The sequence below is a fragment of the Mixophyes fleayi genome, chromosome 6 (assembly GCF_038048845.1).
Source record: "Mixophyes fleayi isolate aMixFle1 chromosome 6, aMixFle1.hap1, whole genome shotgun sequence".
Taxonomy (NCBI): Eukaryota; Metazoa; Chordata; class Amphibia; order Anura; family Limnodynastidae; genus Mixophyes; species Mixophyes fleayi.
The window spans coordinates 158,553,481-158,570,033 of NC_134407.1; the positions used below are offsets into that span (position 1 = coordinate 158,553,481).

A 16,553-nucleotide genomic window follows, 5' to 3' on the forward strand; every position below is an offset into this window, starting at 1 on the left:
GGCAGCTAATAACCTCCACGTGTCTCATTGCAGCCAATCAGCTCTCTATCTGGTCTCCTTTCCTCTTTTGCACGAAGGACGGGGTTAGCGTTGCACCACCCACGTGCAATTTCCATCCAATTACTTTTAGACTTTGCTGACTCCTCTTTTAGGGTGTGGCTCAAAGAACTTCACCCACATGTCCAGGCTCATCCAATGATTAATCTCGTTTTCTCCTCCCCATTACGGCGGGAAAGCTCAGCGCGCTCCATTTTTGATGCGCGTGCCCGCAGTCCCGATCTTGGCGCGGTTTTTTTTCTATCGCGAACGCGCCTTGTGCTCTGAATCTCGCGAGAAATTCAGCGGTTTCACTATCGTGTTTACACTAATTAAACCCATTACCCCGATAATCCGAACCGAGCCGATCCGGATTAAGTTGGGCTGGTGGTTCCGGAGCGGACCCGATCCTTTTCCGCAGAAAATTACATCACGGCCCCCCAAACCACTTTAAATAGTCGCCCTATTTGTCGTAAAATATATTTTTCGATATTTTGTGACGTAAAATATCGCTGTTTTCAGTAAAAAAGATTCCCTCCCCTGGGGTGGGGGGGCTGCTCGGAGTCTTCCTCCCCCGCCCCCTCATGACCGGGGACCCCGCGCTAGTCAAGTGTGGCGCGGGGCTCCGCTCGTAGGAAAGGTCGGGGATTTGCGGCCTGGTGTCTGGGTAAACACGACGGCGAAGAGGAGGGAGGTGAGGCGGAGGAGAAGATCCCCATCCCCCACAGGGGGTAAGGAGGTGGAAGAGACCCCGAAATCTGGGGGCAGACTCACAGAAGGCAGTAGGTAAGAAGCAGGGAGAGATGGAGGGCCGTGTAAGGCTCCTCACACACACCCAGGCCTACTCTGACATCAAACACACACTTTCATAGACGAATCATCCAGGTAGCAGCCTGTATAACCAAATATCACAGTATATGTAGTAATGTTTTACAAACAGTCCTATGTGGACAGTTTTCTGTCAGTATATAAATGCTGCCTATAAATGTAATGGCCTATAACCCTTAATGCTGTGTATTTAGTGTGTGCAAAGTGTATATTATGTTTTGTCCTTCAAAGTTTTTGAACAGTGGCTTAGTGCCAGATAACTTAGTTTATTACACTTATGTTGTAATATAAATGTTGCTGAATGGCTTTTCTCATTGATTAATTAACAAATACGAAGTTATTCTATGGCAGTTTCAACCTAACTTTATTGGTTAATTGCAAACCCTCTTGAATAAGACTACATCAAGTTTAGTAGTTTGGCAAGCTGCATCAATGTCTATGTAAAATACTACAAAAAGTTTGTGATTCTAAATGGATGATTAGTAGAATGTCTCGTTAATGTTTGAATCCATTAAGGCATTGTGGCATTGGTTTGATGGAAACTGGTACTATGTATTTGTTAAAATGAAAATATCTTTAAAAGTTGCTATATTTGATGAGCCAAAATGTGAAGTGATTTACAGGAATTTGTTTTAAAAAAAACTTGATTGGTGATATTGCAGCTTTCTTGTCAGTGCTTCTACTATTTATATTCTTAGGAGAATAAGGCCTTATGCTTCCAAAGTTTATACTTTTTGCTTTGAAATACAAAACACCAGTGAAATTGCATGTCAAGCGCAAAAGTGGTTAACGGTTTTGCATTTATTTCGGAGGTCATTGAAGGGTCGCATGGGCTTAAACCAATGCGTTCTCACTAGGGGAAACACAAGTAAATGGAGCAGGCAGTGTTCTGAAAAAAAACTCATATTACTGCAGTGCTCCCAAATGGGAGTAACACCACGAGTGAGTATGATGGGGTAATTGGAAGCAATGGTTTCCACTTTCAGATGCGTTAAGTTGCTAGTACAGTGCACAAATTTGATGCCAATGGGTATATGACCTAAAACTGCCTTTTTGATTGTTTTTGAAAACTATAGACCTGTATTTCATGATGACTTTCTAAGTATGTTAACTGGAAAATGCGTAAATAAAAGTTGGGCATCATGTAGGTTACATTAACTCTAACTTTATTGGATAATAGTCATTGAGCATGTCTTTACACATCTAGGCTCTTGAATGAACTATGCTATTCCCCAAGCCATAATAATGTTGTTACAAAAAATTACAATACATCTTTGTAAGGGAGTGCTGATGTGGTGTTTGCTTGCTTGGCAGAAAAGTTTGTCCCACAGTACTGTAGCTCTATTTATGTGTTTACCATAAGACTTGTGAAAAGGAATGCAGAGGTAGCTAGCCATGATGAATAAATAGCTGTATCCTCTTGCAGGATGGTTAACTTTACAAGGGTTTCTATGAAACTGACAGCAAATTGCTGAGCAGAACATGGTGGCCCACTTTCCTTCTGCTCCTCAGCCTTTTGTCCCATATATCTATGCAGAAAAACTCAGGTACCTTGTCTAACATTACATTACATGTCTTTAAAATATCACAGGGGTCTATCTAGATAATTCTAGCTGGGTAGGGGCATTTGTAATACTTTTGCAATAATATTGAAAAATGTTGTAGTTTATTGCCCACACCTGCCAGTACTGGTCAGACTGGTGATCAGTGGTCTAACACGTGCTGCTGGCTGCAGTGCTCACATAGAACCTGTTCTAATAAAAGAAACAATGGTTGATTCTATTATTATAGGACTCTGTTGGGTTCCAAGAACTGGGTAGCAAGTAAAAACAGCCGGCTGCAGCACCCGGGGAAATAGGTGCTGAGGAGATCACTGGCTAGACTGTTTTAGTCCGTTTCACGAACTGTTTGCATACAAGGATCGTTGGTATTAAACGATATAAAAATGTATTAATTTATTATAGTTAGTGATTTTAAAAGGTACTTTTATCCCTTGTTTTGGACCGTTTGTTTGGAGTGGTTTGAGTCTGATATTTATCTATCATACTTTCTGTGGGTGGTCATACTTTCCACAGTGATGAGGTAGCCATTTTTATCTTTACTTGCTTTAAGCACTGCTGTATTTTATAATAGTGGTTGGCAACAGGAGCCCCTCCAAACCTTCAGCTATGGTCCCCAGCTCCATTCTGCTTTGTTAGATTTGTTTTTTATAACTTGTAACACTTGTTAAACATGGCTGCTGATATTATGGATAGGTGTCTTTATTACATGTATTTTATTATTACCAAGAATAAGGGTGTTTTTGGTTGCATATCGCTATTTTAGATCAGGCAAGCAGGGCCGGATTAACCATAGGGCTAACTGGGCTACAGCCCAGGGTCCTCGGGCATCCAGGGGGCCCTTGAAAGTGCTCAGCAGCAGTATTGATCGGTCGGGGGCAGGGGCGCCCCCGGTGCGATCAGTGCTGCTGAGCACTTTCACTGCGGTCCTTTTCCGGCGCGCTGTACGCTCTTTACTGAGGAGATCTCGTGAGTCTCTCTCTCACGAGATCTCCTCAGTAAAGAGCGTACAGCGCGCCGGGGAAGGACTGCAATGCCAGGAGAAGGAGGCAAGTGCCTTGGGGACGGCTCGGCTCACCGGGGGACGGGGGCAGCTCGGATCACGGGGGGGGGGGGGGGCTCTCACGGGGGAATGGAGGCCCCCTTAGCCCAGGGGCCTCCATTCCCTTAATCCGACCCTGAAGGCAAGACTGACGCAGAAACAAAGTTACATTACTTTCTTTGCTAAACAATGATTTGTTTAAAAAATAAATAAAAATATTTTGTTTCCACCTGCTTGTGAATAAAATGGGAAGGGTAGCTTATTACACCGACCAGTGATGGCAATGGAAGTTTAGATGATTGAGGAACAGCCTCATATAGCTAAAAATGTTTCAAAATGTATGGCAAAACTTGCAGTTGCATATTATTGCACATATATACCGATCAACCACAACATAAGTATTTAAGCGACTTTGACAAGGACCAAATTGGGAAGACTAGACGACTGGGTCAGAACATCTCCAAAACGGCAGGTCTTGTGGGATGTTCCTGGTTTGCAGTGGTTAATTCTTACCAAAAGTGTTCCAAGGAAAGACAGTCGGAATCGGTGAACTGGCTGCAACATTATGGGCACCCAAGGTTCATTGATGTGCGCGGAGAGCAAAACCTAGCCTGTCTGGTCCAATCCCACAGAAGAGCTACCATAGCACACATATTGCTGAAAAAGTTAATGTTGGCTATGATAGAAGGTGTGAGAACACACAGTGCATCACTGCTTGCTGCGGAGCCACAGACTGGTCATAGTGCCCATGCTGACCCCAGTCCACCTCTGGAAGTGCTTACAATGGACATGTGAGTACCATTGTCAATGAAAGAAAGTGGCCTGGTCTGATGAATCATGTTTTCTTTTGCATCGTGTAGTTGGCCGGGTACATGTGCATTGTTTAACTGGGCAAGCCAGCAGAGGCAGTGTGTTGCTCTGAGCAATGTTCCGCTGGGAAACCTTAGATCCTAGAGTTCATGTGGATATTACTTGACACATACCACCTACTTAAACATTGCTGCAGACCAAGTACACCGCTTAATGGCAACTGTAGTGGCAGTGGCCTCTTTCAGTTGGATAGTGCACCCTGCAACACTGCAAATATTATTCAGGAATGGTTTTAGAAACTTGGCAAAGAGTTGAAGTTGTTGACTTGGCCTCCAAATTCCCCAGATCTCAGTTCAATCAAGAATCTGTGGGATGTGCAGGAAAAACAAGTCCGAGCCATGCAGGCCCCACCTCACAACTTTCAGGACTTAAAGGATCTGCTGCTAATGTTTTGGGGCCAGATACGATAGGACACCTTCAGAGGTCTTACAGAATCCATGCCTCAACGAGTACGAGCTATTTTTATGCGACAGGGGAAGCTACACAATATTAGGCAGATGGTTTTAATGTTGTGACTGATCGGTGTATTTCTTTATAACTGTTTTTTGGGAAAATCCCATGCAAATATATGAAAAGGTGTTGAAAGATCCTCTATTAAGTAGATGTGGTTATATGGATAGAACTTTTAAAATAGAAGAGATTGTAGTAATTTGATGTAAAGGTGGTTGAGTCTTTGATACAGCTCTACTATGAAAGCTTCTGCTGTGTTATGCAAGAGAATATAAAATGATCATCTTCATTAAAACCATAATGAAGTTTTAAGCATGAAATAGATTGTATAGGTTTTCACAAAGGCTAAGTACACTCTTGGGTGGTGTAGTTGTTGTGTCAGAGATAAAAAGAGCAGTGCTAGGGACTGACTGTAGACAATACTGTATATACCAGCCCCAATGATGGCAGAAACTGAAGTACAGGTAATTACTAGATACGCCATTAAAGGGTATAATTAACAAGTGATTAGAGACAGGATAAGGATATTTGCAAAATATAGCCTTGAGGTCTAATTTGCTAAATCAAGTCCACTGCAAAAAGTCCACATGTGGACTTTTACTTTGACCTGTTTAGTTATAGCCAAGTTATTGTTGAGTCTTAGGGATAATTGTTTTTCTAACCTCTCTAGATAATGAGACCAATTATTTGGGTCAAATAGTCTGGTATAGTGCTGTGGGTTCAGTGATGGTGGCTAAATAGAATATTTAGTATAGAGGCAGTGCTATATAGTGTCACTGCTTCTCTTTCAGTGATCACTTGAGTGTGCAATACTGTTGCTAGAGACCATGCTGTTTTTTTTTTTTTTTGCACACTTTGATTAAAGTAAAAAGTATATATTATGACACTTGTATCGACCACTGGCACTAGTTCTAGACAATTTTGTGGTATTTCAAGAGATTCCCATACACACGGTAGGTAACCTGAATAGGTGTATAGAACGTGGATCATGCTTGCCATGTAGTTCTGTGTTAACAGATCCATGCAACATGCATATTAGCTGCATTACTACTGGTAGATCCAGTGTACATTGCTGCTGTTCTGTTTAACAGTTTGGACATCTGGATCACTGTATGTCTGTTGGGAAGCTGAAGATTTAGCAGTGATGACTTGTGCAAGAATTGGTCATATCAGGACTGAATTTGGTTACGAAGTTTCTGAAGGCAATTGTTTGACTTGTGTAAAATGTCATATATTTCTGTGACCTGGTAAAATCTTAAGAACCTAATGCATCAAGCTTTCTTGGTCAGATTTCCTTTGCGAAGAGTTCATTCTCTCAACTGCAAAACAATGTGGCATATATATTTTCACAAAGTAAGTTCACAAATGTATGCTGGTGAGTTTCTCATCACTTGTATGATTTTTATTACACATGAAAAGATTCGTATTGTAGCACCCAATGTAAATATTAGGAATCACCTTTTTATGTTTTTGTTTTTTTGTAATGGTTTAGTTATTGCTATTTAGTGGCAAGCCTACAATTTGCCAACTGTTTTTATTTGGTTGGTAATGACTTTCAAATTTTCAGCCTTGACAATAGACCCCTTAACACATTTATGTTAACAGTATCTTGTATACTATAGAAAAACTGGACATTAGTTTTATGAGGTTAAGCAAACATTCTTGAACCTAAATACGATCAGAAGTTTAGTTTTAGTCTTCCCTTTTGGCAGCAGCTGTTTTGGAAGGTATGTGGCAAGTGAGGTAAAATGGAGTCAGCTTCTGGTGAGACAGCATTTAATAAATATGGGGAGGGAGGGAGGTCAGAGTGTGTAAAGCTTATGAAACACTTTTCTAACAGGGAATGCTGAAGCTGAGGGCATACATATCAAATACATGAAATGTGTGTTTTATATGTGGCTTACTCTTCCCAAAAGGAGCCTTTGTTTGCATTGATTTATGGTTGATGGAAAGAGGTCAACCATTTAAGGCCTTCGGGTTAGTGGGAGTTTCTGTATGTTTGTACTGGTAGAGCTGTGAGCAGTACACTAAATACAGCTATTTCATTTGGAGAAATAACTACTGTGATGGGAGTGAATGTATAAAGTCCTATGTGCAGAGGTCACATTAGAAGCCATTTAAGGTGTGAAGTAAAATGGGGTGGTTACAATTAAAACAGAAAAAACTTAAACACATTTAGCCAGTACTTCTGTTGTTCACCAGTCTTGTCTCTGCAGAGTAGGAGAGTGTGCCATAATGGCTATAAATTAAAGCTGACTAATGATTGGAGAAAAACTAATATGTATCCACTGTTGTCAAGTATATGGATGTTTTAAAACATCAATCAGTTCATCCATTCTTATAGCTGTAAATCCTGAACTAGTATGCTCATCAAAGTCTCTAACCCAGTTGATCCTAAACTTTCTCAGTTCGATGCACCCTTAGGGTCTCCATAATATTTTCGAGGCACCCCTAAGCCAAAATAATTACCAAGTATTGCTGGTCTTGCTTATTACCGGCCCTGGCCGCGCCACACCTGAGTTTACCATAGCACCCCAGGGAACTGCGGCGCATGGTTTGGGAACCACTGCTCTAACCATTATTTATTCATTTGACATAAGGCTGATCTGCTTGTACAGGGAGACGAGTAGTGCAATGAAGAATAGATGAATGACTTGTCCCCAAGCAGGGAAGCGGTACAGTTTACATATCAGTTATATGACAACTGTTTTGCTCTCTATGGATTGGCAGGATACATTTTCTTGTTAGACTTCTATTTTATTTTTGGGGGACAATGCACTCAAAGTTGAATTTTGAGAAATCGGCTTAAATGTTAGACATGGTTATAGCAAAGAAATGGTTCACTGTAATTATTAAAAATATTAGTAGGTAAATCACCTGACTATAAACCCCAAATGTTAGGCAGATTTGTAAATTTAAGAAAGTGATTAATTTGTGAAAATTTGGGTTTATAATGGAACTGCAGCTTAAAGGTTATATCTATCCAAAACTAAATGGTCACTCCAGCAGAATTAATACAGACAGCATGTCGTTTATCACTTCCAGCAGTTATTCTTCTAGATCATGTGAAGTGTCAGACCCAACCAAGTAATATTTGGGTTAAATGTTTAATTTATGGAATTCCACCCAAAACATTTTAAGCAGTTTTAGTGTTAACCACTTGCAAAATTAAACGGCTTTATAATATAGCTCTTATTTATCCTGCACTATATCCTAAATGTTTTCTATTTTTTTATTCCCTTGCTCTATCTATACTTTCCCTCTTTCTCTCCCCCATTGATGTATGGTTTGATTTATGTAGAACTCTACATTTCTATTGATCACTTTATTATGTATATTGTGTGTAAAATCCAATATTCAAAAAAATAAAAGGTATTTCCATCTTTAATATCTGTAATAAAATGAATATGTTTAGTATGTCCATACCCTGAAATGTTTATCTTTATTATTTTATTTTTTTTCAAAGTTTTTATTGAATATTTAGAGCTCCACTTTCTCTTAGGCAAATATTTTCTTGAGGTTCACCCTTCCTGGAGCCTGGGGGCTGATCTGTGCTCCCATTTTTCCTGGGGCTCCTCAATTCCTTTTTATACTGTGGCTTTAAACCAGGAGTGGGAAGATTTAGCAAGAGGACTAATCACAAGCCACATTTAATTTGTCCACCCACACTCATACCCTTAAGCTATTTGCTTAATTGAGTTCCAGCTTCTGTATTACAAAACTGGCAGAGCCACGAAAAGAAATGACTGCACTGGAAGAGACCACCCTAGAATTTTTTTTTTTTTATTGAAAGTAGTGCAGCTTTGTTTGAGGCTGGAGAACTGTTACTACATTCCCCCCCAGGAAGATGGTCATGCTATAGCCTAACTGCATTCCCTTTTAAAATATGCCATATAAATAAAGCCTTTTCATGCTTTTTGAATATAGTCAGAGATGGTATACATTTTCAGGGTCTACCACAGTCAGATCACCAGGATATTACCTTAGACAATCGGGTTCATGCTGTTAGCAAATGTAAAAACCTGGTCTCTTGAGATCAAAAAGCACTCTCCTGAATCCTCCTGTTCAATGAAGCCGGTTCCAAAAATGTATATATTGAACTTTTTAGTCAAGCTTACTAAAATTCTAGCTATGTGACTTAATTCAGACAAGGTTTTGTAATTTCTTCATGTAGCAGTTTGTTGCAGCTTCCTTTTGTTACTCCATTTAAAAGTACTGCAGGCACTATGATCATTTATTTAAATAGTGTCACTAATTCTGCAGCGCTGTACAGAGAACTCACTCACATCAGTCCCTGCCCCATTGGAGCTTACAGTCTAAATTCCCTAACACGCACAGACTAGGGTCAATTTTTTGTTGCAGCCAATTAACCTACCAGTATGTTTTGGAGTGTGGGAGGAAACCCACGCAAACACGAGGAGAACATACAAACTCCTCACAGATAAGGCCTTGGTCGAGAATTGAACTCCTGACAAAAGTGCTGTAAGGCAGAAGTGCTAATCACTAAGCCACCGTACTGCCCTAATTGTTACACCTACACATGTCTGTTAACACAAGCAGCAATGTACTCTGCATGTTAGAGGAGTGTGGAAATAATTTGAACATGTATAATTTTTTCCAGTGTCTTTGCCTAAGCCATAGTTCATACTGCCACCTTCTAGGCACCAGTTTTAATGATTCCATTACCTGCAGTAGATCAGTTTGCTTGCGTTGCGGAATGTGGTATAAGAACATTTTTTAAAAAAAAATTTTTTTGTGTTCATCTAGAACAGGCTTGTCCAACCTGCGGCCCTCCAGGTGTTGCGAAACTACAAGCCCCAGCATGCTTTGCCAGTAGACAACCTGTTGATAGCTGGAAGGGCATGTTGGGACTTGTAGTTTCACAACATCTGGAGGGCTGCAGGTTGGACAGGCCTGATCTAGAATAGCCTAATCCTTGTTGCCCAACTCAAACCCCAGTTCTAAGAATGTTATCTTTCTAGAACAGACTTTATAATGTGAACATAATTTTATACCAGTATAATCCCTTGTTATAAGCAAGCACTCACACCCACAATTTATGTTTAATATTAATGAGTTGGCAGAAGAGCCCTCTTTTTTTTTTTTTTTTTTTTTTTGAGGTTCATCCTTTTGTATACATGCAATTGACAGTTTACAGAATTTATACAGAAATGAAAAAAAGAAAGAAATGTGTTTTATACGGCACTCAGTGACCTGTAAAACACTTATTTATTTTTCTCTCTGTATGAATGCTATTTAATGTGTGGGTGCACCCCTTTATAATTGTTACATATGTATTATAACATTAAATCGATTGGAAATTTCATTAGGAGTTAATGACTTTACTCAGTGCGGTGTGAAATACCATGTAAATTTATGGAGTCTGGTGGATTGTAAGCATCTGAATTATGTCAACTGATGGATGACTTTCGTGCTTAATATGTAATTTGCCATGGCTTTTTATTACTTTAATATCGATTACATATACTTGTAGTATTGTAAGTTTTGCAATGAGATCTTTTCATAAAAACAAATATAGAATACTCCTACTTAACTACAATATTTGCTGTTATATGTAGGCATATATACTAATGCACAGTATAGTATTTTTAGGTGCATCAGTTCCCTCATGACATTGATACATGGGGTGTTTTTTCTTGCAAAACATGTCTGTAGAAAATCTTTGTGTTCATATAAAAATGTTGTATGGATAAGTTGATAATCGGAAAATTGTTTCAATATTGCACGGGTGCTGCTTAAAGTCTCTAAAAAGTTCATAATTATTACTGATGTAAAAAGTAAATCTTTCACTCACCTCATAAACCTTCATTATGAGGTAAAGCGTGAAAACTACCTTCACTACTAAGCAAAATAACTACTGAAAGTCTACCTCCCATCAAATTCAAGACTCAAGGAACAATTAATAACAAAAGAATGTTAAAAAGACCAAATTATGTATAATGCAGGAGTCGGACAAATCTAATGTCCAGCGTGCCTTTTAAATAAACAAAGAAAAGTTGTACACACATGAAATCTTTAATAAAATACTCTAGTTAAAGTAACTTGGTTATTCTTTATGGGGTTTGTTCAGGCAAACTATATGTTCTCCAACACTTTCCCATCTCATTGACATGCCTATAAACAGGAAAAGTTGCAGCTTCTTCTTTTTTTTTTATTAAACTTTTTTTCACAGCACTATAACATTTGGTTGTTACAACAAATAAGTTTACATAAATTTTTAGTTGTTTTGTGTGAATTGCATATCACATATGTTTTATACTGTATTTGTAACTTGCAGTTATCTTACCTGTCTTATATCTGCTAGCAGTGGTGCTAAGCATGCAGTAACTCAATCGCATTTTTAATATTAAATGTTACATCAGAAGAGGTTTGTTATAACCCTTGCCACCTTTGGAGGTACACACTGGATTAGGATAATGTCAGACCGATTCTGGACAGCATTTTGATCATCTTGAGAGTAAAGTCTCTTATATTGCATTTTTATTTGAAGGAGACAGATCTACTCTGAACATTCATGTCCTATTCACATAAGCTTTTCTTTGACTTTTTTCTTTACGTGGTCTCCAGTTGTATGAAAGTTTGTTACTAATTTGTCTTATGGCTACTATGCTATGTTTGGTGCTTTTGTTTTATATTTGGTTATAACTGCATTTTTATTATGGTTTCAAAAACCCAGGCACTCCTCAAAATCATTCTTTCGCATATTTTTAACCATGAGACTAATTCTCAGAATAAAAAATAAACAGTAAAATGCTCCACTAGCTCTCCCGACTCCAGTGGTAGGAGGTGGATATTCTGGTTCCTGGAGAGGGTAGGTTTTTGTGCTGTTATGTCATAAGAAAAGCGTACCACATTCAGTCAGTATGAAGGCTCCACAGCTGTCATTGCTATCATGTCAGTCCAGCTCCCTGCTTCAAGGAGCTCTCGAAAATCATTCGGGTGAGCCAGCAGAGGAGTCAAAACTAGGTTGGAGCAAAGGTGCTTAATATTTTAAAAATACAGCACCAATACTCGCCTGTCCTAGATTTGTAGGTATGTTTAGATCATATTTTAAGTTTTTGCTGAATTAATTTGCATCGTGATTTCTTGGCATGTTTGTGACAGTTTGTATTTTCAGTGAGTGTTAAAGTTTATTGTTTTCCAAGAGCCACCATCTCTCGCTGTATGATCTGTCTTGTTCCATTTACTAATGTAGCAGGATTCAGGTGATCTGTGCTATAAACAGCATAATTAGGGAATTGTAATCCTAAATTCCTAGCCTTTCATCATAGTCAACATTGACCTGTTAAGATTGAAGAAGAGGAGAATCGATTAAAAAAAAAAAAAAAAACACAAAAACAAAATAGCTGCAGCTCTAAAGAGGAGAGCAGAAAAACTGGTAGAATATGAAGACCTGGGGATTTGGGCACTACCAGCCAGACAGCACGAAACCATACCCTTGAATCCACCCAGGATAGGGAGCAATAGTCTGTCAGCCCTAAATGTGGGAAGTCTATACCCAGTTCTTTGAAAGACCAACGGAGGGAGATGCCAGAGGAGAGGGGGGGGGGGGTGTGATGACGGAGCAAGATGCTGGAGGGGCACAATGTGATGGTGAAGTTGCCTAAATACATCTTATGTCATTTTGACCCAACTACTTAAAAAATGGGACTACCCGGTAATTATTTTGGCTTAGGGGTGCCTTGGAAAAATTATGGTGACCCTAAGGGTGCCTCGAACTGAGAAAGTTTGGGAACCACTGACATTGTCAAATATGCAGGTTTTATGCACATATGCAGATGCTTTGTTTCCATTGTAGAAAAGGATTCTTGCCTCGCCTAAACTGAGGTACAGACTTGTCTACAAACAAGATTGCTTTTTCTGAAGGCAGATGGATGCATTTTCTGTTTATCCACAAAAACTGTACCACGGTGATATTGGAAGGAATCCGGTGTTTTGACTTATAAATATCTGCAATATCGCATATAAAATGAATAGCAACACAGACCGTGTCGCTGACGTTTCTATATGAAATGTCAGTGCAGCTGACTTTCGACCGTGTCACATTGCCAGACAGCAGGGGATTTTTGTCCGGTGCTTGGGGAGAGCACTGAGTTTGAGTTGGCGAGAGGACTTCCAAGATGAAATGGCAGAAAAACAGTAATGCGTACCAACTCAGATGGTGAGAAATCAGGAGAGGATGGAAACATTTGGGTGTCATCTCTATAGAGATGATACTGAAATCCAAAAGAGCGAATTTGTTCTCCAAGAGACTTGGTATAGATAGAGAGCGGAGAACCAAGCCTTGTGGTACTCCAACTAATAAAGGAAGCAGAGCAGAAGCTGATCCAGGGAAACGAACACTGGAAGATCTATTAGATGGGGTGGGAACCAGGATAGAACAGTGTCTTTAAGATCTATTGATTTTAGCATATGTATGAGAGGAGTGGTCAACGGTGTCAAATGCAGCAAAGAGGTCTCGGAGAATTAGAAATGAGTAATATCCTTTAGAATTGGCAATGATCAAATCGTTAACGACCTTACTCAATGCAGTCGCTGTAGAGTGTTAAGAATGATAGTTTGTCTGAAGAGGATTCAGTAGGTTGTGTGAGGTGAGTGTAAGCAAGTCTCTTGAAGTGATTATAAATATAATAGTCCTTCTGATATAGTATATTTCTTATGTCCCATATTATGATGGAAAATATATGTTCATAAACAGCCCTTCCTGACAACCAGAGAAATTCACTATCTCAATTAGCCACTTTCTGTATCAATAATAGTGAGGGAAGTTAATTGTTGACTGCCTACCATTACACTAATGTGGGTTTAGGCATACGAATAGTATTAATCACACAATGTTAGTAACATAGTTGATCTGATCTAAAGTATTAGAGAGGAATATTTTATAAGTTAGACCAGAGGCCTAGACATCAAAACTCTGACTCGCTTTTCGCTACCCTTGCTTTTTCCAAGCAAGTTTAAAAACCAAACTAATAAAAATACAACATTGTGAAGAAAATATAGAAATATAAATGATGAATGTTATGAAAGATAATGGATAATTGAAGGAAAAGAATACTACATTATTATTTATTATGAAAAATACAGATTTAATAAGACCATTATATGATAAATGGATGATGCTCTTTAAAATCCACTAAAATTTGTAAGACAATTACTATTGAAACACAGATTTATACATCCATATATTCAACACTTAGTTAAAATACTAGTTTTACTCCATATTAGTCACTTTTATTTTTTGAATTATGATTGATGTAGAGCGATTTTGTGTAGGAATATGACACTAAAAACTTTTAAAAATATAACCGTATGATATTAATATCAAAGGCTGATAAAAATAATAAAAAGGAAAAGGAGATAATATATTCTTTAAAACATACCTTTATAAACAATGAATAAATGCATACCGACAAGAAATATTTCATGAATATCTATGCTCCCCCCTCTGTTTTTTTTTTTTTTTGGTGTTCACCTTACAAAATACCCTCGCATTATACGGTTTATGAAAGCACTTTAGTTTCACACTTTGTATAGAGATTCATATTTTCATAGTGGTATTAATACAAACACATTTGCACTAGTATCTTATCATACTATAAAGTTAATTGCACAACATCCCAAAACATAAATCTTTTTCACCTCTTATGAAGAAATGCACAGATTGATTTAATTTCATTTTGTTTTAACATTCTGCTTAAGTAGACAGCTGTTTCAGATCCCTTTTTAGAAAAACTCCTTTACTAACTTTTTTCTAGCTATATTTTAGAAAGAATTTGGCTTCTTGCTTTGAATCTGGAATTTTTAATTTATTTTAACAAATCCGTAATCTAATACAATATAGCAGTAAACCGGGTGTCATGATCAGTTAAGGAGGATATAAGAAGGTGGTGGTGATATAAGGGAATTCTAATCCCTAAAAACTAAGCCTAACCAGAATAGTCTATTTGAGGATTAATTGAAGATTTTTATACTCAAAATATTCAATTAATACAAGAGACAACTGGAGTGCATCCAGTTATTTTAAACACAAATTTTTGTTCACATGCATCTTTCTTTCATATTTCACAATTTTTTTTTTTATATTCTAGTTTTAATATAATTGAATAAAACTTAAATTTTAATAACTAGATGTTCCTAATAGCAAAAATACTTAGAATAGTAAGTGTAAAGGAGTTCACCATCTTTTGAATTAACTTCTGGTTTATTTTTTTCCGATTAGTGCAGTGGTCTCCCCAGAAAATTTTGCAAGGCAGGTGGCGTTAAGAAGTAGCCGTGTGAGGGTAGCGTAATTCTTTCCAATAATATTGAAACATTTTGAAGTTTGTTGCCCACACTTGCCAGGACTGGTCAGATTGGTGGTCAGTTCTGGAAAAGGAATAGGATGAATTGGAGAAATCTAATTTTAAAAGATTGGTTAGCTTGTATCCATTCAAGAAACTGGAACCACTAAGTTGCTACTGCAGATGCCTGTCTGCAAAAACAGCTGTCCCATTAGAAGATGGGAAGTCCTTTTAAGAGATCCAATGGATAGGAAAATGGAGAAATGTGTTTAAAGATTCAAATTTCTTCTGTATCCCAAACATTCAGAATCTAGATCAACAATCCGTATAAGACATCCAAGATTGAAACCATCGACCACTTGTGGAAGAGTATGGATACCATGTAAATAGGAGATCCAGGCCGTTGTGATTATCGTTAACATACAACAGAATCAGTCGTCATTTGCAGTTACACGTATATGTGTGTGTATATGTATATATGCACGCACACACACGACATTGACCAACTCATTACAATGGCACCTGTCAAGTGGTGGGATATATTGGGCAGCAAATGAGCAGTCAGTTCCTGAAGTTGATGTGGTGAAAGCAGGAAAAATGGGCTAGCATAAGGGTCTGAGCACATTTGACAAGGACAAAATAGTGATGGTCAGACGACTAGTTCAGAGCATCTCCAAAATGGCAGGTCTTGTGGGATGTTCCTGATAATTCGGTGGTTAGTACCTATCAAAAGTGGTCCAAGGAAAGACAACAGGTAACGGGGTCATGGGCGCCCAAGGCTTATTGATGTGTGTGGAGTGTAAAGGCTAGCCCGTCTGATCCAATACCACAGAAGAGCTACTGTAGCACAAATTACTAAACAAAGCTAATGCTGGCTATGATAGACCGGCCAGAGTTCCCCCTGTCCACCGCTTAGAGCCCCTAAAATGGGCATGTGACCACCGGAACTGGACCACGGAGCAATGGAAAAAGGTGGCCTGGTCTGATTTTAATCATGTTTTCTTTTGCATCATGTGGACGGTGGGGGGTGTGTGCGTCGTTTACTTGGGGGACAAGATGGCACCATGATGCACTATGGGAAGAAGGAAAGCCAGTGGAGGCAGTGTAATGCCCTTGCAAACCTTGGTATATGTCAAAGTAACATCCACATGAACCACGTATCTAAACATTGTTGCAGACTAAGTGCACCCCTTCATGGCAACGGTAGTCCCTGATTGGCAGTGTGGCCTCTTTCGGCAGGATTATGCGCTCTGCAACACTGCAAACATTGTTCAGGAATGGTTTTAGGAACTTAAGAGTTGAAGTTGTTGACTTGGCCTTCAAATTCCCAAGATCTCAATCTGATGAAGTATCGATGGGAGGGGCTGGAAAAACAAGTTGTATACTTCAATGGTCAAACCAAATTTTGATTTCTCTTCTGTTCATTTATTTTGTTAATTGAAAAAAATAAACTGTTAATACTTT

At 38.6% G+C, this 16,553-nt stretch overlaps 1 protein-coding gene across 3 annotated transcripts in view; it reads left to right on the plus strand.

Moving 5' to 3' along the window:
- Window positions 1–284: 284 nt before the first annotated feature.
- Window positions 285–16,553, plus strand: part of TLK2 (tousled like kinase 2) — a 125,342-nt gene continuing 109,073 nt past the window's right edge. For 2 of the 3 annotated variants that reach the window (XM_075176899.1, XM_075176900.1), the window contains exon 1: window positions 286–822. The gene's annotated coding sequence lies outside the window, so the exon portion shown is untranslated. Of the gene's footprint in view, window positions 823–16,553 lie in introns of all 3 variants that reach the window. The other variant, XM_075176901.1, reaches the window with a different exon arrangement.